This window comes from Lichenostomus cassidix, chromosome 5, assembly GCF_008360975.1.
Source record: "Lichenostomus cassidix isolate B80296 chromosome 5, HeHo_3.0, whole genome shotgun sequence".
NCBI lineage: Eukaryota > Metazoa > Chordata > Aves > Passeriformes > Meliphagidae > Lichenostomus > Lichenostomus cassidix.
This window is the reverse complement of record NC_139486.1, coordinates 54679470-54699046: the sequence shown is the minus strand read 5'-3', so window position 1 is coordinate 54699046 and position 19577 is coordinate 54679470. Positions and strand designations below refer to the sequence as shown.

At 41.5% G+C, this 19577-nt stretch overlaps 1 long non-coding RNA gene and 1 pseudogene across 2 annotated transcripts in view; both read right to left on the bottom strand.

Moving 5' to 3' along the window:
- Positions 1-7425, bottom strand: part of LOC146436699 (uncharacterized) — a 19110-nt pseudogene extending 11685 nt beyond the window's left edge. Inside the window, exons 1-2 of the transcript XR_014852844.1 lie at positions 7275-7425; positions 6296-6438 (exon numbers count right to left, since the gene is read on the bottom strand). The product of XR_014852844.1 is annotated as an uncharacterized LOC146436699 (transcript). The remainder of the gene's footprint in view (positions 1-6295; positions 6439-7274) is intronic.
- A 6377-nt stretch (positions 7426-13802) lies between these two features.
- Positions 13803-19577, bottom strand: part of LOC146436698 (uncharacterized) — a 243495-nt gene continuing 237720 nt past the window's right edge. The window contains exon 4 of the long non-coding RNA XR_014852758.1: positions 13803-13970. This is a non-coding gene — a long non-coding RNA (uncharacterized LOC146436698). The remainder of the gene's footprint in view (positions 13971-19577) is intronic.

Sequence of the window (19577 nt, the reverse complement as noted above, 5' to 3'; positions counted from 1 at the left end):
ACAATGGAAAGAAAACAATTCCAGCTCTTTTTTTTTTTTTTTTCTTTTCTTTTTCCCCTCTCCTTTTTTCCATCTTGTGATCTTAACCCAGCTGGTGAGGGAGAAAATTCCCATGTGAGGCATGTGGGTGGAGCCCAATTGTGTAAGCTCCATGCTTGCAAAGTGTTTGGCATGGATCCGCTTGCTGGCTTTGTTTTCCATGGCCGGACACAGAGGGAAGCCACATTCAGCACATTAACAGCTGCCACCTGTTGCTCTGTTCTACTTCAGAGGAACCCTGAGGCTGGGGAATCACACTGTGCTCTGGCCCTTGATCTCCAGGGAAGTTTGATGTATCAGGGATGTGCATTTGTCCCCACGTTTTTCTCGCTTTTGCAGGACATGATGCTGGTGGGTTTGGGAGTCCAAACAGAGAAGAGGTCCTTGGGGCAGCTTGAACACTGCTTTGGTGCAGGTCACTGGGAGGAATTTCTGAGCTCCATTTGATGTGGCTCTCCTGAAGACAAACTCTTCTTGGTTAATTCACTGCAATCAGAAATTTCACTGCCGCAGACTACTCCAAAAAACTTAAGTACATCAAGCCTAAGTACAAGGAATAGCAAGAAAAAGCAAAAGGAAAGAGCTTACTAACCTTGTCAATGACATTTGTAGGACCATCACCAGATTTCTCCTCTCCTTGCTCAGTAGAGTCTTAATTGATCTCCATTCCTATGCACTTTCCTGTTCATATGTAAAGCACAAGGCAAAAAAAAAAAAAAAAGGCATATCACTAATGCAGCTAATTCTCAGTATCTTGAAGCAATTGACACAAGTACATGAATTAACTCATCACTTTATATCACATACTTGAAGCAAATGTGCTATTTGGAGTACCTCTTGGTAAGAATAAGCAATTTAAGATCCATTAGTATTTGGAATATTCTGTTTCATTAAAACCACAGTCATCCCTAAATGCAGATGAGTGGAGAGAAGCAGCTATCAACCTCGTGGTTTTACTAGACAAACTTAAAAACACTTTACATTGCAGGGTAATGTGAAAAGGTTTTAACGCAAATACAAGCCAGGACTTAGGTTTCCAAAAGAGAATTCTCCTACCTTGGGTTGAAGTTTCTCATCACTTTCATAAATTTGAAAATTACAGTGTGGACTGGGGGGAGAAAGCAGTTCTGGTGTATGGATTTTAAGATTTTAATATTACACCAGAGTAGTTTTGCAAAACACTATCTGCTACTTACATACCAAAATTCCTTCTCCTTTATAATGGCCTCAGTGCCTGAGATATGGGAGAGCTGGAATTATTTTTTAAAACAATAAATACCTATCCTCTGTTTTCATTCAAAATTTCCAAATTCATGAGGGCCCCTTTGCCCTCAACTTGACCTGTAGAACTTTGGGATCAAATCAGTTTCATTTATGATACTGTGTTCTAAGAAATTTTATAAATAATATAAAAGCAGTAGTTTCAGATTTTAATTAAACTAGTGACAAATCTATAGCACATTAAGCAAAATATATATTTCAGTGATTTTTTTTAAACACTTACTGTACAGAACAAGGAAAGAATCCTGAAAAACTTCTGGAAAAAAAGAATGTTCCTTTTCTCCTCAGTTCTGTCACATTCAACCCTCAAGAAGTTCCTCAACTTTAAAAAGCTATTTTTGTCTAAGCAGTAAAGGTAGAAATGTTACAGAAGTCACAGGAATTTCTGGAAAAACTTAATCCTTTCACTGTGCTGCTTAATTTAGTCTTAAGTCTTTTCCAAATGTTGAAATACCCTTTCAGGGCCACAGACCTTACAATTCATAGAGAACTGGAATGCCTGCAGGTAATGGCTGTGGAGTGAGTGAGAGATGAGCACTATTTCACAACTGAGGAAGGAGCAGTTGGATCATGGCTAACACAGAGCACAGCCTGCCTTGCACTCTTCACCTAGGGCCCTGTCCAGCCTTCCCACCAGCCACTGATTTAGGAGAAGCTGCCATCCAGAAAAGGGACTGATCAATGCATTGAGGCACAGAAGTGCACCTGTATTGACAACATGATGCTCCTGGGAGGAATGTCCCCAAGAGACTGTTGCTACGGAATGTTCTTCCCTTGGAAGAAAAATCACTTCCTGATTGACAAAATTTACATGGTAAGACCCCTTGCCCTGCTGAAATAGCACCAGGGAGCTGAACTGAAGTCACTTTTACCCTGGCTGGCAGCCTTGCAGACAGGTGTGTCAAAAAGAGTAGGTGTCCTGGCTAGGCACATTAAGAACATGAAATGCATTCCATGACTACTGTATATCCATTGTGTGACTCAGGTCAGGGCTAGATTAACTCCAAAAGATCCAAAAGATAGTTTCTGTAACCAAACAAAGGCGCTGGATTATGGAGAATCAAGATTAGTGCTCTGCAGCTGGAGGGAAGATACTTTATAATTAAGCCAGCACCCTCCAGCAGATCTCAGTTGGAGGTACCAGCAGTCTTAGGCAAAAACTGGTTTGAAATCAGCCTTGCTTCCGGCTGTATAGCTCTGCTGGTGAGGAAGAAAGGTCTGTGTGTTTCTATGGCTCCCACACAGCAAAAGCCCACCTAGAATATCTGAAAATATGGACCTAATATATCTTTATTGTCCTTGCTTTTCCTTTCTCTGCAAGATTTATGATTCTGTAAAAAAAAAAGAAAGAAAGGAGGAAAGGAGGTCTATTTGGTTTATTTACAAGAATGGCTGCAAAGTTAACCATTAATTTTCTGCTCAAATGCATGGACATGGTGCAAAATGATCCTTAAATGACAGAGCAGAATTCAGGTTAAATCTAAAATTCCTATGCTGTTCACTTTTCTAGTTTACCAATCCACGTATAGATGTAACAGCAGGGTAGATCCTTGTCAAGTACAAGGCCTGTCCTGTCTGGATTTCAAGAACAAACTTGCTAAGACCATTGGCCTAAAGTTTGAGGCTAAGTAGGATCTTCCACCTGACTCATAAGCATTCCACATCAATATCTCTGATAAACGTCTAAAGCATTTGAACTGAAACAATTGAAGAGAAATAATACCAATACCTCTCAGCTAAGTCAAGCTGTGACAACAGATTCTGAAAGTGGATATTTTTGTAATACCTTACCATGTAAGTGTCCTTTTTTTTAATGCCTATTTGTGTAGGGCAGAATAGCAAAGTCCTTTTATGTTGAACACGTTTAAGGGCAGTTGGTTGTTTATTTCCCTGAAGCTACATAGTGTTTCTACATCAGCATGAGACTGAGGTTTGTATCAGGCAAATTCCACAGTGGTGTTATTTTTAAAATCATGTCTGATGTTAGTTTACCCTGGCTGACAGAAATTACTCCCTTTCCCATCTCTGCATTCCTACACAATCTGGCCAGCAATAGCTGAAATTTGATAGCACACACAGGTATAAACTTAGCCAACTGTTGGATTCTGGCAGTTTCTTGGCCACAACCTGTGGAGTCCATGGGCCTGAAATGAGAGTGATAGAGCAGCTTGCCATTCCTAGAGCTCTTATTTTAATCTCTAGACTCAAGTGCACCTCCTTACCTTGTTGCTTCACACCTGGTTCAGATTTGAAAAAGATCTTGGCAACTCTGAGAGCCATGAAACATTTTGAAGCTATAAGACTACACATTTAGAGCAAGGGATGACTCCTGCAGGACTCTGCCTACATTTCGTGTTAGCATCAGATAACAATTCATCCAAGTACAGTAGATAACTAGCAGATTTTTCCTGTGCATCCATAACAAAGTCTAAACAGCAAGAATAACAACAAAGTGCTTAAACACACAATATTTTCAGAACAAAATAGATTTTTAAAAACAGCCTCTGAAAGAAAACAAACCTGTGAAGATTATGAGTCTCTGCTCAGGTCTCCAAATCACAATTTTACCTGTCTAAATACATGCAACATTAAACTATCTTCTCATTTTGCCATGATCTCTTCCTCAGTGCCAAATGCCCTTCCCACTTGCTCTCATCGTGGAGAGCCCATCTCCTGTATATCTCAGTGCCACTGCCACAGGAGGCTGTGCCTCTTCAGGCCACCTCCCAGGGCTCTGGGTATCAGGGTAGCACAGCCAAACCTCCCAGTCGCCTCTGGCGCTGTCACCCTGTCACCCTGAGCTGACTCAGTGCCAGCCTGTGTCCGGCAGGTCCCCCAGGCACAGGCAGGATGCTATTCCCTCACAGATGGCCCGTGCCTGCTGTGTGCAGCCAGGGGACATGTAGCACTAAAAGGCAGGATGTTTGGCTGGAGGCTTGCAGGCTGGTGCAGCCTGATCAGGCTGGCTACTGCCACACATCTGTGTGCTGTTCCTGAGGATCCCTGCAGTGGTCCTCAGAAACAGGCCAGCCCTCACTGCTGTGACCACTTACAGCTGTGTTGACATGTTGCCTTCTCCCCTTTTATGTCATCAGCATCTTTAATGAGAAAACGCCACTGTTGCTTTCCATGCCACCTGTGTAGCTTATAATTCTTTTCCTCTTCTAATGCATTTCTTTGCTGTAATTTTGGATAATTTTTCTGCTTTGCTTGGCTATGTTTTTTATCAGCAGCACACTATGAAGAAAGTCCTAGCCCCTTTGTAATACCAGGGGGAAAGTTTCCCTTTTTTCCTTAGCACAGAAAGCTGCCTGTGCTCACACTGGAGAAGACTACATGCTCAGAAATCCACTGTTGCTTTTGTGCCTCATACAGCATTTCTCTTTCTTCCCTTTGGGAACAGCAGTCACAATCAGCAGTTTCTTGGCCACAAACCTGTGCAGTCCATGGGCCTGAAATGAGACTAAAAGAGCAGCTTGCAATTCCTAGAGCTCCTATTTTATGCTCTCTCCAGACTCAAGTGGACTTTCTTACTTTGTCACTTCACAGTCAGCTGTGAAAGAGATTTTGGCAAGAGATCTTGCAGTCCCCTTACTGTGTTGGGAAGTGAAAGCACTTGCTGAGATAGCAGCAATGCCTTACCCAAACAGGCCAAGAGACAAGGAACTCTGAGCTAGTCAAACTGCTGAGGTTGGAACAGATTTATAAAAACATCTCTATTTATTTATTTGTATATACATTTCTCATCCTCATTTTCTCCCCCCTCTGGTAACCTGATATTCATGCAAGCTTATCCCTTTGTTGTATTTTTGCTTCACTTCCTGTCAAATTATTTCATTTTATTTAGCTTCACCTGTCAAAATACATGAGCTAATTCTCTCTATGATGACCTGCCACTGCTCCTTAGTCTCCAGTGACAGGATGCAGCAACTGCATGCCTGCAAAGCTTGTGCCATGGAAATCACTTGGGCATCTTTACATACACATAAACAGAGAAGACAGACTCAGACTGAAATGCCCTGACCACCTTAGCTCTGCTCTCAGGTGCTGCCAAACAAGAAACCTACTCTGCCTTCAAACATGGTTCTTCCACACCTTCCATCTCCAGGTTGCCAAATGTTCAATGTGCAGAGTCTAACACAATGAACACCACCATCTCTGAGTTTATCCCTCACCTAAAACTTCCTCTGTGAGGAGTTATTTAGGGGTTTTTGGGGGTAACACAACATTCTGGTATAATGTAATATGTTCTGAAATAAGTTCTTATTCTGTGAATTGACTGCATACTACCTGACTAAAGGCAGCTGCAAAGGAAGGAACTTTCTGTAATATTATGTTATTTATTTTCATAATTTTTTTTTTGGTTTGATGCTGGTTGTTATAATTTATCTGACTTCTCAGTCAATGTGCAGAGCTACCAGAGAGCTCCATGCCCTCTTGCAGCAAAGGAAACCCTTGCCTGGCCAGTCCAAAGGTTGTCCAGCAAGTCATTACTTGCACTGGGAGTGGCGAAATGCAAAGCCAGAGTATCTGAGTAAACAGATCCCTTTTTCATCTCCTCTGCAGAAGTGGGTGAGTGAGAATTGGTGTTACACAAAACTGCGTTGATGCTGTTCAAAGTGATGAGTTTTACCCTTAATGCTATACTGAGGGAACCCATGTGGTGGCCAGTGATTGATTACCTTCACAAAGCTCATTTTCGCTCAGCAGTAGTGAGTTTTAGAAGGGTGATAATAACAGATATCATTGCCTAAGTTCTCTCTCACAGATTTTCTGCTGTCCCATGGAAATCAAAAGGTGATTAATTCCTCTAATAGCTTTTGTGGTACTCTGGAAAAGTTGACATTAAGTGGAAAGTACTTCATATTTACCTGCAGGAGCCAAAGTCCATAATGGGTCCTTTTTAACAACTGAGGATACTACTACAGCACAGAACTGGAAGAACATCTGTAAGGAAATAGGAACAAGACTCTCAGCAGGGATTCAGGACCTCCACAGGATCAGGAATAAACCAGAAGGCTACGTCCACCTGGGAGCTTGTGTGCTTGAAGAAACAGAACTGGAGCTGGAGGCTTTGGAAGGATGCTTGTCTCACCTTGGAGATGCAGGCTACACAGCCTGAATAAGGGAAAAATACATGGCTTGTGTTAAAACAGGGAAATGCTCATTTTTGAGAGATTTTAGCTGAAGTCCTCCCAAGCACAAATCTTTGTAAAAAAAAGACAAAAGATACAGGTTGCCTGAGATCCCAAAGGGGTGAAGGAAACACCTGCTGGGGGCAGTTTGCCAGCAGTGCGCCATCCTCTTTGGCCAAAGGCTCTGTGGTGGCTGAGGCACGTGCATCCCCCTGCCTAAGAGGGTCAGATTGGCAGCTTGCTCCTCCTCACGAGTGGTACCAACCACAGAGGCAGCAGTGCTGGGAGAGGGCACTGTCATCCCTCATCCTCTCTGCTTCCATGCAAGCAGCAGCAGCTGCTCAGCCCCCTGCCCCTGGCGCTTGCCTGAGCGGCGCCTCACGGGGTGCACAGTGTCAGTAGGAAATGGAAGTAATGAGCATCAATTAAGCAACTCCCCATACAGCAATGGATGAACTTGTCCCAGCAAGAGTACCCAGGCCCAGGGGCTCTGCAGGGTGGTTTTGTGATGTGCAGCTGGTTCAAAGCCATTTGTGGAACGCTGAATATTCCTCCTCCCTGTGGGACACACTTGCCCTTTTGAGTACCACATGCATGGGGTGTAGCCAGGGGGAGGCCACAAAACAGAGGATATGAATGCCATCCTTTTTCATACATGCCTGTTTACCCAGAAGTATGAACAGACAAAGGGAGAAAAGGTCTCCACCTTCATAAAAATCATGAAGGCTTTGGCTGACATAACACTAGTTTGCTCCTGCAACAAAATTTGGGTACCTTTTAGCTTTGCTCTCATTAGTGTTTGTGTAGGACAACACTTACCTCCACTTAGAGAGCCATCACAACATTTTGTGTCTTTTCTTCTTCCCAAGTGAGTCTTCAGTGTGGGATTTACATGGTGGCCAGAACTTCTGCAGCCTTTTCCCAGAGGTATATTTCTGCAGTAATATACAGATCTGAAAAGATAAACCATTTATTCCCATTAAGAGTACTTAGGGAGCAAAAAAAGAAAAGTCTGCTTAAATTTAGTATCATTACACTTTGTGTGGGGTTTTTTTTCCTACCAGGCTTTTTTTTTTTCCCAGCTGTTTTCAAATGAACTGTGCTCCTAAACTTCCAGACATAATGGAAAGGGGACATTAGCCTCTGATGTGTCTGAGGTTAGGGCACAGAAACTGTGCTTATTTTCTTCAGGGGAGCAATGCTGCTTGCAGTGGATTTCCCACCTTTTGCAACACGTGAGTCACTGAGCTGACTTTGGCTAAAAGAGCATACAAAGTTTGCAGGACTGGTCATATATAAGCTTTACTCAGGGATTAGAGGAGCAGCAGTGTTCACTGAAGAACAGCAACCAGCTGGACAACTGCATGATAAAGTGACCTGGTGGGGGGACTTTTGGAGTGGGTTTGGGCAGGAGGTGGACCCCTTGCAAGATGGCATTCAAAGGAGGAGATGAGAAGTTTAATTAATTCAGGGTTTCCAGGTATTTTAGGAAAGGTTTTAACTGACTGACAGTAGGACAATGTTTGCATAATTGCCCAAGCATGCAGCCTTTGAATAATAATAATAATATTGCTGTTCTCTGAGATACACTTTGTTTTCAGAAGTGACCTGATATCAGCAGAAGCAAAAGACTCAATTTCACAGTTACTTCGAAACAAAAATAATTATGGGAACACATGCAGAAATTAAAATCTATTATTGGCAATTTGTGCTAAGAAACTGAACATCCCCTAAAGCTAGACAATGTCAACCATTTCAGTTTGGTTTTGTTACGATTGGTTATCCTCTCTGTATCACCATTTAGGCCTGAGATCTCTTCTTTGCCTGCTCTAATCCCATTCTTTTGCTGTCTTCCATCATGCTAGAGATATTCTAGGTCCTAGACACTGTGTGTATCCAATAAATGTAATTAAAATGTAACCACAAATATCTTTTCATTTTCCTTATCACAAAAAAAATTACATATTGTATCCTAACAAACTTTATGGATGTGTTTCTCATTTTGAGTCTTATGCAGTATCCACTGAAGACAAATGGGATAATTTCCCATGAATGCAGCAAGCACTGATACAAGTATTACAGCAACATAAAAAAAGCCTGCTTAAAAATTTCAGGAATGCAAGAATCTCTTTGTCTGAAGATGTGCAACCCCTCCTCTGCTCCTATTCTGTTCCTATAAAGGTGATGCTGTCCTCTGCCTCAGGGCTCAGGGCCACTCTGCTAAAGCCATTTATGCCATCAACACCATCAAGCAGGAAAATATTGCAGTATGAGGTACGCTGTCAGTCAGCTGCTTGGCTTGGTTCCACTCCAAATCAGCTGGGAGGAAATGAGGGTCAAAAAGAAAGTACTTGGCAATGAGTCCCAGCATTTTTTCCTCTCCTCTGCATTCCTCACCCACCTTCATTTCATAGCTTTGCTGCAAAGAGCTGAAGAGAAAAAGAAATGGTACAGGTCTAAAGCCATTTTTGATAATGTGTTTTAGTACCAAATTCCCAATCTATGCTTTTCCAGGTGGCACGTTTCTGTCCCTCCTGGTATAACCTAGAAGTATCTACAGTTTCTGTCCTGACCGGTTGGATATTTAAATGCACAGCCATTTATACTTTCGAGAATTCAAATCTGCAATTTCAAAAGGGAATTATGCCAATCACATTTTCTATCTGGCTAAATTCGTTGTTAGGAAATCAGGATGACACAGGGTCACTTAATGGGGAGACACTGGCATTTCCTCCATGGTTTATTACTATCCTCTGGTCCAAACTGAAGTGAGCTTATGTTCTCAGCTTAGTTTTTCTCTTGCAATGAAAAGTAGTTTTGCTTTAGAAAAAGGCTCAGAAGTGGTATGAGGATCTCATTCATTTATTTCTCATAGGAAATACATTCTTTTTTGGACTCCTCAGAGGGATGTGTCTTTGTAGGCAGGTTCAGCAGTGCCAGGGGAGGGGAAAAGCAATCATTTCCAGCTTCATGATCATGGTTTCAAGAATCATCTTGGCTGGGCACTAGCATTTGTCTCTGTATATATGTCTGAGGGAGGAAAGGATCTCAAAATGAGTAAAAAGGCAAATTCAAAGGAGAGAGTAATCTCCTCTGTGTCCTTAGTGAGTAGGACAAGAAATGAGCTTGCCTGCATTTGGAGGTGTTAAGAAAGAGCAAAGTTAGAGAATCCCTGAGGAAAATTGCCCAAGGAAGTGTGGAGTTGCTGGTGTTGGAGGTGCTTGACAAGGCACTGCTCCTGGGGAAATGCAGATATTGTCAATGGCAGAATAAAGAACCTCTTGATAGACATTCCACCCCTGTGAATAACACAAATGTTTTTACTCCCACCAGCTTTTTGGGTTCTTAGGTCTTCTAGCACTGAGAGCAGTGACAGAACATCTTGGTTCTTCCTACCTCACGTCACACGAGAGTATGCCAAAAGCAGCAAGGAAGACAGGGAAAACATAGCCTCAGAGCATGAAACATGGAAAATAAGGATCTGCTGATGGCATGTGAGCCATCCTTCAGTCTCCAGGTGAAATCCTGGGCCTTGGCAGGCATGCAGACAGCTCCTGGAGGTGTGTGTTTGCCTGACACCAGAACAGCTGATGGCACAACACGTCTGCGGGTCGTCCAGATAATTCAGTGCTCTCATAAACTTTATGAACTATTATTCAGCAAAACCCAATAATTTAAAAAAAAATATGCTGCAGGTAACATGGAGAACAGCTGACAAAGTCCAGGAGTGAAAAACCACCTAAGAAAACTGACACAGCAGGCTGCCATTGGAATGAGACAGGCTCCACATGAACCGATGGCTGCCAGAGCTGCCTTCGTATGCTGAGAACTTTTCATTTTAGTGCCCTTTTAAAGAAGCTGAGAATATCCACTAACCCTGAGAACAAACATATCATTTTAAAGTAGAATAGGCCTGTAAGACTTTTTAACACTTGTTCGTTGATTATATTAATGCCAGAATATATTAAAGAAGTGCAATATAAATTTGATTTTAATTGTTTTGTACACACGCCAGTGAAAAGGAACTGATTGGATACAGTTCACAGGCAGTATGTTAATACGTTATTTTCATATGATGATAGCTTTGCATAATCTTTCTTTTTCCAAGATTTAGAAGAACCTGTTGTTAACCAAAGCACAGGAGAGAGGAAGAATACAATTTACATAAAATCGGCTGCCCTACACATTAATTAGTAATGTGGCTGAGCGGAAGGTGTGTTCACTTAGTAGAAAGTACACTTTATAATTTATACACCAGCTGTTTCAGTGCTTTCTAGTCCATTTTCCTCCCTGCCTGCCTCTAATGAAATCGTGTTACTGGAGAATTGACTGGGGTGAATTGAGATTTTAATCCCATTGACGCTTCTCTATGGAAAGGCACACTGGTGGGAACTTTTAATGGAAGGTCTGTAATCAGAAGACACTTGTATTCAGTCCCCCACTATAATGACTCTCATCAAATGTTAAAGCCCAGGCAGTGTGCAGAAGGCTAGAATTTCAAGGTTTTTGACCAACCCCATTTGAGGCATTCCTCTGGGAGTGTGTGATTACTCAAGTTTAGCAGTTTATTGCCTCATCTTTCAATATCCAGTGAAGCACAAAATTCTCATCTAGGTTGCTCTTTTTACTTAAAGAACAGGCCAAAATAGACTGCAGAGCTACTAGCACTGTCATTGAGGTTAATTCTTGCTTCTCAGTTAACAGGAGATCAATGGAAAAGCTTTAAAATATTAGAACACAAATGGTGCTTAGTCTCTAAAAATGCTCAGCAGCCTTTGTAAAAATTCTGGTTCATACCACACTTTTCCAACACCACGCTCACATTTATTTATTTCCAATTGCTTTTTTAAGGCGAAGAGTAACATTAATTGAGAGGTGGTGCTGTTCTGCAAAGAAGGATGTAAACATGTATTAAAATCCAGCAGAGCGAACAGTTTTCCTATTCTCCAAACTTTGCAGTCAAGAAAAGTACAGTCATTAAAAAGAGGTGGTCAAAAAGCAAGCTGAATTGGGAGTTAATGGGACTCATTATGTCGGTTGCATGTTAGTAATGTCTCCTTCTCTACCAGAAAAACAAGCAGAAATAGACACAGAAAAGCAAAACCCACTTAAACAAATGCCTGTTAAAATCCCTGTGAGGAGAATGCATTTGCTCTGAACAGACACAAACACATCAATTAATACAGTGGAAGCCACTTATACAAATACATGTTAAGAAATAAACTGGAAAAATGAAGGAACTTCTGACAAAAGATGTCAGATGCTGTTGAAAGGAATAAATCTATTTAAAAGACAACATGTTTTTCAAATGCAGCAAGTCAAAATAGAAGGAATAATAGGAAGAATGCCTCTGAAGAATTAATGTTAAATAAAAAAGGAAAAAATCTTTCCCTTCCTTCTTCTTTTTCCTCCTCCCCAAAAAAGGAATCAAGATGAGAGTTTCTTTAATAAGCATTTCTCTGGCAACTTAATGAATACATTTGAATGACTTTCCTTATTCCTTGTTCCTTTCTTATTGAATTGGTCAGACAAAGGTCTAATTTGGGAGTTTTTTTACTTAAAGGAGCTCTTTCTTTCTGATACTTCTTTTGGGCCAGCATGGGTTCAGGATTTTCCGCTCCTTGTGCAATTCATTCCCTCTAGTCTCTTTCTTATTTTAGTTATTTCAAAAAAATGTTAGGATCCACTTGTTATTAGAGGTTCCTTTTTTATTGCTTCCAACCTGAATAGGTGCCTACATTCTCACATTCCCTGCAGAATTCATGGCAGTTATTGTATATGTACTATAATTCATACGGGAAGCATTACAATGTAGCTTTTCACCAGATTATGTTTGTGGGCATTTTCCAGGGCTTGTTTAATTGCTTATTTAATTTCAGGGCTTAAATTAATCTATATGTCTATAGATTTTTTTTTCTGTATGTCTGCAAGTGCCTTTCAGGAGGTCTTTCTTTAGACTTTTAGGCTTCCCACTCAAATTTGGTGGATTAAAGCCTTCCAAGTGTCCAAATTTGAAGGGAACATCCAAACGCCAGAATTCTTTAGAGTTTCTGTAGCAAGTAATGAATGCCTTTTGTTATATCAGCTCTAATTTTTCCAGGCTCTCTCCTACTTCCTTTCACCAGCCTCCTGTCCACTTCTTTGAGATTTTTCTCACTCTCCACGCTGGCAAGCCAGCCTCTGTTCCCAACAAGCTTTCTGCTGGTGTCTCTCAAGGGTACCAATCCATACATCAATGATCTGCATGCTCTGCAGGCATTTGTTAATTTATTTCCTCAGCACCTATATTAGGCATGGAATATTACATCAGTTTGGCAGAGAGAGAGCTGAAACAGAGACAAGCAACTGAGTCACCCAAGGGCACTCAGAAAATTTGCTCGAGGGCCAGAAATCTCATCCAGGCTCTCATTTCTTAAACATAGATAGTGCTGAATAAGTTTCCTAAGTGGTCCTAATCGACCAAAAAGAACAAGATACAAACTCAGACATTATGAAGTTGTGCCAAACCAGAAAATACCAGCATCTTACTATGTGAGCTATCTTTTCTAGCTCTCCAGAAGAAAACAGCTTAGCAACTAATAAGTAAGGCCATTAAAAGCAGACTAAATTTGAAGAAATGTGAGAGAGTCTTTCTGTAAGGGGCAAGGAGGCTCCTGAGCACAGACTAGCACTCCACACTCACCTTTCCTATTGAAGCTGACCTAGTTATGAACTCTTCATTTTGAAAAGGACACACCAAAGAAAACGTGGAGACTGTTGTGAGATAAGAGTTGGTCAGAGGGAAAAGAAAAAGATGCGTCAGCACAATAAAATAATTGGCCAGGTAGTAGCATTGCTGGAAAGGACTGAAAGGAGCCCTGGATCATGAATGGATCTAGGAACCAGCAATTCTGTTACCAAAACTAAAGGGCGAGGAGTTTGCAAGGTGTAAATAGAGTTGTCGTGTAAGAAAGGAAGGGAAGAAGGAAAATTTGTTCTAAAAAGAAAAACCCCAGGGATAGAAAGCATGTCTCATGTTTCAGGGCTCTCCAGCACCATCTCTCTAGGATGCTTAGAGCATCTTTCTGCCTTTAGGTAGGTGCTGGTTAGGAGCAATCTCTATCACCAGACTAGAGCTACAGAAAGAGAAAATAACTGTTTTCTGATTAGAATTCAATCATAGGCATCTGCCAATTCCACTATTTCTGTAGTGCCTTCTAAATGTGTCAGTCACAGATTAATCTGGCCACATACTTATTCTAAAAGATCAAAAGCTGTGGATCCAAATATTTTGTTTTGCAAATAAGAAAACCTCAGATTTTTGTTTCAACCTGTTTAGGTTTGTTCACTGTGTTTGCTTCTGTTGGTTACTTTTTGGAAATATGGAGTGTGGCAAATTGCCCCTGGAGTGAAGACAGCAAAACTCCAAATGTGGTGGAGGCAGAAGATACAAAGAAATACTCACATGACAGAAATATGTCTGTCTTAAGTTGGTTCTTCTGTTACTAAGGCACGACTGCCCATGTGCTACTTGAGCTGCAAAACAGAGCAGAGAGTCATAGGAATAACAAGACCTTCTGCTTCTAACAAAAATATTGCTGTTTATAGCAGGGAAACCCTCTAAAATACATTTGCACAGCACTTAGCACAATGAGCCCTGGTCTTCAGTGATACAACAGTAATAACTGTCAATAACACTGTTTATGGACATTTTCTCTTTTCAACAACATAAGGGTGCTTTTCTAATCCACAAAGGCTATAAACTTGAACTATAGCACTATTTCTAAGGGCAGAAGTGAGACCAGAGATCAGGCAGATGAAGCGTGTCTTTTGTGATTTATCTGCTCTCTGCCACCACCACCTTCTTTTTGCAGTGAAGCCATAAGGAGGGGATCATCAGTGCTTAACTCAAATGTAAATAAGTAAAACATCTTCTGGAGGCCCAAGCAATAATCCCATTCAGACAGACATAAAAGCTGGTATGACTGGGAAGTATAAGCCATCTACACTTCCTGTATAATGTAGCTATAGGGTAATTTAACAGGAAAAGTACAGCTTTTGTTCTGTGAAAAATAAATGTAAGATAAACTAGGCAGAAACACAGACATCTATGGTAGGAGACAATCCCTCGAGTCCCAGGGGATAGAGCAGCCAGCCTGATGTGGCACAGGTCTTCCCCTCCCCAGACTAGAGCTATAGAGTCCACAGCATTCATGAATTTTTTGGCTTCTGTTAATCTCTAGTAGCTTAACACACCATATGTTTTTTCCCCAGGACAGGCTGCCTTCCACAGCGTGGTCCTAAGGAAAGGAAGGAAAAAATCCCCAAATCTAGTACTGTCATTCGGAGAGAAAAGGCAAAGTCAACAGCCACAGAAGAAAGAAATGTCATTGAAATTTTGTTGTGTTGAATCACTTAAATGAGATCATAAGCTACTATAATATATTGATTTTTTTGCATTTCCTGGGAGGATGCCATTTGAAAGAGACAAGGTGCTTTCTATTTGCTTTTAGGCATTATTTAACACCAAGTTTTACTCTTCTATGTAAAAAATTCAGTTGTGTGCCAGTAACTTGATGAGCATACTTTTGTCATATCCACAGGGATATGAAATGGTCATACAGCTCAGAGCTCAGTAATATGCAGTAAGTTTTCTTATAAATTCCTGTGACCTACAAAAAACACATTTGTATGTGAATATCTTCAATAGATCGATCTAGCTTCCCTTAATATTTTATGACCATGTATGTTTAACAGGGAAGATGCTTATAGTGATAGTATTTTATACCCTTTAATTACACAGTAAATATTCCAAATGCAGCTCCATGGTTTCTTACAGGAAAAAGCAATAGCAGTGGCAGTTACAAAAGTGAATGAAGCAAGGAATAGGTTATTCATTCCCTGCATAGAAGACCCAGCATAGGAGGAAACAGTTTTCTTTGAATTTTCAATAATGAAGATGCCCATGCAAGTCAAATGCATCGCATAGCAAGTTTCTACTGCTTAGGCTATATCTGGCTTTTCCCCAGGAGTTTTAGTACCAAAAATATCCCTTTTCTGCAATAGCCCTTCGTGATTTGGTTTGCTTTCAGCAAAGGGTGTTCCTTTACCTGAGCAACACAGCCAAGATAGGATGAAGTGCACATGTTGTTATTTTCCACACGAATCACTGACACGGTGACTTAATTTTCAAATAGGATGGAAAAGCAACACTATGGAATCTAGCAAGAGGGGCTAAGGAATATGAATTTGCAAAGACCTAATGAATAACTCTTCTGCTGATAGTGACTAAGTGCAGGAAATATCTGATGGGTGATGTTTTGGACCAAATGACCTGCAATCATGAATTCACAATATTACATGCTCTGGAGATTTTTACAGCACTAAGGTGGTAGACTAGGATAGATAAATTCCAGAAAGGTGTGTTTGTCCCACCAATAATTAGTACTCTAAAACACATTCAATTTCTTGTACTTTTTGGAAAAAAAACCCCAACTGAAATAGAGTGACCTTACAGCTAAACTGCAAACCAAACTCACTGTCTGAAAGGTAAATGTAATCTATTAGGAAATGAAAAAATATTAAAAATACACATCATCAGTTAGTCCAAAGGTATTGTATAGCCTATAGAAGGAGGGTTATGTAGAATAGACCTGATCGTCACCCAGTGCAAAGAGACCACGCTGATTTTGATATACCTGTCCACAGCTGATTGGGGCAATGATCTGATTGCCAGAATAGTATTTTGGGGTTTGTCCCTGCAGCCTGGTATGTGCCACAGTGAGACCCCTTTGCCGGATGGCTGTGGCAGTGTCTGGTAGAAAATCTGTGCCCCTGTCTCTGTCAGTTCTCTCTGTGCCTCTCCCATAGGCCCAGCTGCTGTGCCTGGGGAGTCACCTGGAGCTGACAGACCAGAAGCACCAGCATCACATTTTCCATAGGAAGATGTTCTTTGTGCCCAGACATTTTCCATAGGAAGCTGTTCTTTGTGACCACAGATCTCCTGCTGAGCTCAACCTTTCACAGCCTCTTGTAGCAGGCAGTGGCTGGTGGAGCCAGGTCCTGGGAGAGGGCCTGGGTGCAGCCTGCCCTCCTGGGAGAAGTCCCAGCAGGAGTGGCTCCCAGGCAGCACCCGAGTGCCACTGGACTGGTGTAGCTACCCGCAGCCTGCAGTGTGTGCTTACAAACACTGCCGTGAGCACGGCGCAGGAACCGAGCTCCTGTTACATGTTTACACGGAAGGGAAAGTGGATCCACGAAGCAGCACATATGTTTGTCTGATAGTCGTTAAACAGGGATTTGACTGTAGATCTTCTGGGAGAAATCTAGCAGGAAAGAGCTGAGTATCTGCCTCAGTCTTGGCATGCAATAGTGCAGCTCCATTACCATTAGGGAATTGGCATATGTCTGGAATTAGGTACACTGGCAATCAAGCCACTTCTTTACAAATAAGTAAAAAAAAGGGAGCAAACTGTTATCAAATTGATTCAGGCATCTGGGACACAGTGGGTGTATACTATTGATTATTTTCATTCAGGTTTTAAAGTGAATTTACTTTGGCCGACTGCTCTGTTTCATATTTACTTGCCATGAGCATTCGAGTGATCAAGTTTTACTTACACAGATGTGACCTTGACCAAGTGCTTTTACCCCTCTGTGCTTCCATTTCCTCCTTTTCTCTTACCTGTCTCAGTTATAAACTCAAATAGATTGCATCTATCAAGGTCCATACCTTAATTAATTAAGTACACTGGGCACTGTCTTGTCTGGGATCATGCCACACAACTCTAATAAGAACCAGAATAACAATAACTTGTGCAAAATGCATTTCCAAATCTCATATACGGATGGTGTTAGAGGAAAGGAATTTGAAATTCAGAGGTGACATTTGAGCCAGATGCACTTACTTTCTCACTCATCCAAACACATAACCCATCTGCCCAGTGGTGGTGAGGCCATGCTGCTCAGTGTGGGCTACTTGTATCAAATTACTTCCTGGTGGGATTGAAAAAATAGGAAAAAACTATTCACAAAAGACCAACAAACTGAAAGCCAGCACAGAACCACATTCTGATCTGCTCAGAGAAATTTCAAGAGCAGGAAAAAACCCAACTACTTTTGTCTGATATTTTACTTGAACATTACATTGCACCTCAGTGGCTTCTTAAACTGCTTGAGTCCCCTGATAGAGCAGATAGTTTATAAATAGGAGCAAACATTATAATAAAAATTTTTTAATTTCTCTGTGATCAGACAGGTATGTGGCCTCTAGGTCTCTTGGTTAAAAAGAGTTGTATATGTATGACTTTTGCCTCCTTTCTTCTTTGGCTCCATATTTTCCCACACATTTGTGGGAATTAAACAGCTTGGCGATCTCTCCCTTACTCAGCTTTGCTGAGGCTCTACAAAAGGTTCAAAAACAAGTAGAGAGTAACTCACAGAGAACATACCTGTAGAATCCATATTGCCATAGGAGCTCTGGCTGTGGCCTTGCAGAAGCTGTTGTGCCAAGGCACACGGACAGCACCAGTGCCAAACACAGTCCTGTTCCCATAAGTATGGGATGCAGAGGACAGACAGAACTTCTTACAGCAAAGCTACCATCTGCAGCATCCCTCTTCACCACAGGACAAGTAAGAGGGAGTAGAGATGCAGAGAAAGACAGTAGCTTATGTCTCTTATGGAACAACACCAAAAATGTGCTTTTGGGTAGCTGCTCAGCAGAGAACTCCCTACGTACCCATTCCTTGCCACTTATCACTTCCAATGGACAACCAGTTCAGCCTCCTAGACCCCAAATCCCAGGGTCAGAGAGCACACAGGCATGAAGGGTGACTGACCCTGTATTATTTAAACCCTTTACTAATGAGGGCCAGATTCTCACTGCTGTAAATTGTGACAACGTCACTGAACACACTCAAGGCAGGTAAATGTAAAGCAGCTGAGGATGGTTTAACCAATACAACCTCTAAGTACATTTACTCAATAAGGAAAAAGAGAGAATCTACTTCGTTCTTGGGGGATATTTGGTTAGTATTTCTGGGGTTTGTGTTAGCTTTTTCTTGGAGTTTTTCTTTTAGGATGGAGGAATGAGGTAAGAGGAATAGTGTTTGGCCTGCTTGGGATGCAGAGCTGAAGCTGGGAAGCAATGCAAAAGAACACTTTAATAAGTAGGGAGTACCAAATGAAATGCTGGGTTTTTCTTCTGTGGATGAAGAAGGCTAAACACAATATTCATGTTACCTCAGTTTCTTCCATCGCTCCAGACAAAACCATTGCCAAGACAAAATAACCCCCTCTGCTATTGCATAAACTCTTCATGTGCAGTTATTTGTACTAGCCAAACAGAAAGAAATTAATCCCATTTCGAGCACTGAATGTGTGGCCAGAGATTTCATTATATTGTTACCATTTGGGACAAATATGCAGGAAGAAAAGAAAACTCTGCCAGGATTTCAAACTGAAATGTACATTTAAAATTTAGCTCGTGACTTCCCAGGGCCATTGTGAGGTTTTTTCCCTGATGTTTCACCCTGGAGGCATCATGTTGTGAGTTCAGCAGGGAAGATGCTGCCATGACTTATACCTCATCAGATCAAAGGCATTGCATGGAGCACCAGGGACAGATATGATTCCTTGGACTAATTTTATTATTGTAACTCCACTGACTTCAGGGCGTTACACCAATGATGAATTTGGCTCATCATACAGCAAATGAAGCTTAGCATCTTTTGTTCCAAGTCTTCCTTTCTATCCACCTCCTCTGCTACCACCTGCTATTACTCTTTGAGTATGTTTACACCACATATTGCAAACAGCCATGAGCAAGCTCTGCCCACGCTCCAATCTGACAGAAGCCATGTGATGGCACTGGCACCAAGCCTGAGCTAATAATCCCTCATGAGAATGATTTTTTTCAGTGAATAGCACGGGCACGATGAGTGTACATCTATCCATACAGTATCAACATGCCCAAAAGAGTAATCTGTGCTGGAAATCTCTTTACAGGTCTGGAATCTTCTCCTTCCCTCTTTACTTTTCCCATGCCCTGTAAACAGGTCTCCTACCTGCACTCATAATCCCCACAGTAAGAAAAATGCTCCTGAGTGCCACAGAGGGTTGCTGTTTCCACTTGTTGGTGCA